Genomic DNA, 5,378 nt, shown 5'->3' with positions numbered 1-5,378 from the left:
AAAAAAAAAAAAAAAAAAAAAAAAAAAAAAAAAAAAAAAAAGTGGAACAACTTCCAATGTGACTTAAGAAAAAGGTCACCAGTTGAAAATGGTTTCAATTGTTTTGCTATTAAATGTGAAATTGCAAAACTAGCCTCTCTTACATAATTTGAATTTATAACACATTCTAATGAGAAGCCTGTCTGTTTTTCATACCATTTTTAATACTGAGAAATTTCTCCAGGCTCTTGGACTGGTGCTAAACAAAAATTATTTCAGAGCATATGATGATGCATGAAGTTGAAGTTGAATCTCTTTGTTTTCTAAAACTGTATCTCATGGTGCTTGCAGGTTGAAAATCTGTATCTCCCCACTCTCCCCCTTTATTTGTCCAATGTCTGAGAATTTTTATTTAATTTTACAATATCCTTATGTTTTAACCTGAGAGTGGAGTAGATTTGGGGTTTGGCAGAAATTTAAGATGAAAATTAAGTAATAGGGAAACAAAGATTACATTGGAAACTTTATAGTAATATTACCAAAACTCATTAACAGGAATTCAGATTATGGTGTCTAAACTGTACAAAGGCTGTAAGCTAGTTTATGACCAGCAGCTATGACATTAGGGTACAAAGAGCATACTTGACAGGTGACAGGTTTTTGAGCAATTTAATGTTCAGAAGGCTGAAGTGTAATAGTTAACTCTGTGTCTTGTAGCTATGATTACTCTTAGTGGGTTATATGGCTTGAATAAACATTGCTTCGCAGAATCGTGTGTAATATTGTCAGATGGAAATATGGCCTGAGATTTGTCAATGGTGGACTCATCTTCAGTGAAGACAACATTAAATATTTCAACTTTTCCAAGTTATATCCAAAACAAAATTTTTCTGTTATTCTATTTGTTTTTATTGTTTGTTTATATTACAGTGAATTTTTTAAAAGATTTTATTTATTTATTTGAGAGAGAGAGTGAGCGAGAGAGAGAGCGAGCATGAGCAGAGGAAGAGTAGAGGGAAAGGGAGAAGCAGATTCCCTGCTGAGCCAGGAGCCTGATGCGGGGATCTATCTCAGGACCCTGAGATCATGACCTGAGCTGAAGGCAGATGCTTAACCGACTGAGCCACCCAGGTGCCCCTTAAAGTGAATTTTTAATAAAAGAAAGTGTAAAAAATTATTAAAAAATTGAAATCAATTAAACATCCCTCAAAGTGCTAATAAAATTCTATGACCTGTCTAATGGGCACAAGAGACTTGTAAACACATAACTACAAACATAGTGTTTACATATTTTATTACAAGTTGGAACAAGCTGTCAGGAGAATACAGACAAGTGAACAGCAGTTAACTTGTGGACCTACTCACTTAGTGGCGGGTTTGGAATGAGAAGATTTCAGGTACCACTGGAGAGATTGCTAGGCCTCATTAGAGATTGCATCTGTGACTTTTCCATACTCACTGTTTTATCCTAGTGGAGGGGCAAGAAAGACATAAATTAGGATTTTAAAACCTTTATGAACCAGGTACTCAGAATCTCATCTTTGTAAATTCAGATTTCCACTTTTGGTAGATTTCTGAGCTCAAAGTCTCAAGGTGTTGTTTGCCCCTTTCTCTTAGCCTTGGAAAGAAAGACAGTCTGTTAGTAGCAGAGACTTAGAAGAAACCTCCTTAGGAACACATTTTTTGTGAGCCTAGTACATTTCACAGACTTGTTGTACCATTATAGAACATAAAATGATGTCATGAGATGGAATTTTGGAGATTATCTTCTTAAAGCTTACTATTGTAGAGCTGGAGAAACTGAGGTCCAGAGAGGGTAAATATTTTCTTGGTCATTTAGCCCAGTAGAACCATTGCTATGGAATGTGGCCTGGAGCGCAAGATTGGGGTCACATGACTGGTGCTGATTTTCCATGGCATGATTTTCCACTGACTCTTGAAAGAGAGATTCTTGACTCCTCTGTCCATTTCCATACCTTTTACCCACTCTTTCTAGTTATCATCCAATAATCAATAGACTTACAGGCTTTCTTGCTGAAACTTTTCTATTGCAAACGCTTTTTAGAAGCAGAACAACTGGGTTTGAATGCATCCTCTGATACGTGTTAGGGGCTGTGTGACCTTGGAAGAGTTGCTTCAGCTTCTCTAAATCCTGGGTTTTGAATTTTCAAATTAGAAGGAATGAATCAGTCCCTACGATTTCTCACTGCTAGACTCTATGACCTCTTGGGCATTGTCCTGGCTGTTGTCACCCCTGTCTGTTTTCCTGTGACTGATGGGAGTTGTGGCAAATAAAGACCAGTTAGTCAGTAATTGGTTTGGTTCTCTTCTCTTTTTGACCTTCCTCCGAATGTCCTGGTCTTCCAATGCTATTGTTGCGCTCTCATGGTTGGTTGTCCCCTTTCTGTGTGACGTTCTCAAGCTGAGATGAAAGCTCAGTGTCGACATGTATCTCTGTTCTGCCTCACGTTTTTGTCAGAAGGACATGTTTACTTGTCTGGACTGATGCTTCCCTCCCTGCTGCTTCTTAGTTTACCTGGGATCAATGATGCGGTGCAGTGGTTCTTGTCACCCACGGTGTTGCCAGCAATACGGGTTGTGCCTTTAGCATTAATTGGTATTCATACTAACTCTCTGCAACGCAGCTTGGTATTTTATGTGTGGATTCCTGTCCTGCCTCCTTTCACTTTACACTCCCTAGTCAGTGGGACTCAGGGGAGTTGAGACAGTTTTGTAAGAAAGCTCAGCTCACTCAACTTGCAGACTTGTTGGAGGAATCGTGGAACATGAGAGACGGAAGGAATGGCAGCAGGTATCTGATCTTACGGATAGGGAGAGACACTGAGGCTCAAGGAGGTCAACGGACTAAAGTTATCACCAAGTCAGTTAGTGGCTGAGCTCGAAATTACACCCGAGTCCTCTGCATTTAAGTCCAGAGCTTTTTCCAGTATTTCCAACTGTGTCTCCGATAGCCTATATAAAGGTTTGGCATTTCCGCAGACTTGTTCTGTAGTCACCCCTTCCAAGTCATGCCAGCTATCCATGCAGAGAGTGGGCCGCTTAGCCAGGGCTGGGCCAGAGTTGCCTGGAGAGAGAAGTTGAGTGAATACATTGACATTTTCAGCCCATGGCAGATCCCGTTTTGCCCTTCCGGCTCTCATCTGACCTGATGCTTCAGAGGAAGAGTGATTACATTTGCTGTTCAGCGAACAATTTGTGTAATTTGCAGCCTGCCTTATTCTTTAACATTGTCTTCCCACGCTTCCATCATATGCCACAGTGTATCTGCTTCATAATTACACTGCTAGGGACTTACCTACATCACTTGGAAGAGGTTTGCCCAAAGTACTTATTTACTTGTGCATAAGAAATCCTGATTGATACCTTGGTAATCTCAGATCAATCTAAGCTTCTCTCCCGCAATGGTGAGGACTGAGGAATCAGGGTAGCGGGTGACCAACAAAGAAGAAGAATTAAAAAAGAGGGCTTTGGGGCGCCTGGGTGGCTCAGTCGTTAAGCGTCTGCCTTCGGCTCAGGTCATGATCCCAGGGTCCTGGGATCGAGTCCCACATCGGGCTCCCTGCTCGGCGGGAAGCCTGCTTCTCCCTCTCCCACTCCCCCTGCTTGTGTTCCTGCTCTCGCTGTCTCTCTCTCTGTCAAATAAATAAATAAAATCTTAAAAAAAAAAAAAGAGGGCTTTGCTTTCTTACTGATGAGCTCAGAGGAGAATTGTAGATGATCTGGAATTTCCATGATTTTGCTCGTTTGGGGCCTGTTCTACAGTCGGGATCTTCCATGGAATCAGAAGAGTTTGTGAGTAGGGTTGTCGTTAGTCCTCATCTAATCCAGTCACCTTGTTTTCAGAGAGAGAGGGAAGGGTGCCCTGTGAGCTCATGGCAGAGCTCTGCCTGAAAGCTGGGTCTAATTCAGAAGGTCAGGTATCCTCTAGCTGAATACTGAGCTGTAGAGAGGGTGATTAGCTGTAGCGCCGAGAGGGAAGCACATTGTCCCATTTAAGAAAGCAGTTTTGAAATTGTAGGAAGGTACTGACTTTTAGGTAAAGGGAAAAGATAGTGAAACACCTCCAAAGTTATAGGAAAAGTATTATTTAAATCTTTACTGCTTATTTTATTTTACTATTAGTTATTTATTTGAGAGAGAGAGTGTGTGAGAGAGCAAGCAGGAGCAGGGGGAAGGGCAGAGGGAGAGGGAGAAGCAGAATCCCCGCTAGCAGGGAGCCTGACACGGGGCTCGATCCCAGGACCCTGAGGTCATGACCTGAGCAGAAGGCAGATGCTTAACCGACTGAGCCACCCAGGTGTCCCTATTGCTTGTTTAAAGAAAGAAAATGTTGCTAAGGGACATGAATCCTGAACCTGAGTCGGCCATCAGCTACTTCTGATCTTTAAGTCACTTAGCACCTCAGTCTCTCAAATTTTCTACCACTAAAATAGTATGTTAAAACTTGTTTCTTCCCCGGTATCATTCATTTATTAGCAAACATTGACCAAGAGCCAGGCTTTGGGTTAATTGCCAAAGGAGATTTAGGGACTAATGTAACATGATTTAAAGATTAGTATAAATGCTCTAAGTCAATGATTTTCAACCCTTCAATCAGAACATACACATAAAGATCCCCAGATGAGTCTAGTGTACAGACAGTCTTGAAAACTGCTACTTTAAACTTATAGTACTTGGTGTTAGATGATGCCATGGAATGATTGGTTGGTTGTTTTTAAATTTTGATGATCTAGGTAAATGTTTAAAGAAGTGTACAATATTGATTTTAAGAAAGAAGAAGAACTTGAGCAAACACTAGTTAGTTCTATTTTTGTGGCTGACAATGACTTGTCATTCACATGGTATCTTTAGAGAGGCTGAGTGGCTTTTTTTTAGTATTAAATCTCACTTTACCTGTCATCCTGTTTTCTCATCTGCAGAGGAAGGGTCTTGGTAATCATCTGGCCTTTTTTTTTTTTTTTTTTTTAATTTTTTTTTATTCTTATGTTAATCCCCATACATTACATCATTAGTTTTAGATTGGCCTTTTTTGGCTGTTTGTGCTTTGATTAGTTTGGTCAGACTGTTGGCTTCATCAGTATGTGATCCTGTGGTTCATGATGGTTATTGTTTGGTGGAACAGAGTAGAGAAGACATTATGGCAAGTAATATCCAGGAGCTAGGAATGGAGATAAGAGCAAAATCTACTGTTTCTAAGTGTGACTTCCTTTGGATTATGATTTTTTTCCCCCCTCTAAACAAGAAGGTAGTTCCATGATGAAGACCATGGATTTGGGGTTGAAGACTTCAGTTTTGCTATTTGTCTGTGTGTGTGTGTGTGTGTGTGTGTGTATGTATGTATATATATATATATATATATATATATATATATATATATA

The sequence above is a fragment of the Neomonachus schauinslandi genome, chromosome 1 (genome assembly GCF_002201575.2).
Source record: "Neomonachus schauinslandi chromosome 1, ASM220157v2, whole genome shotgun sequence".
Lineage (NCBI taxonomy): Eukaryota > Metazoa > Chordata > Mammalia > Carnivora > Phocidae > Neomonachus > Neomonachus schauinslandi.
Note: the sequence above shows the minus strand (reverse complement) of the source record.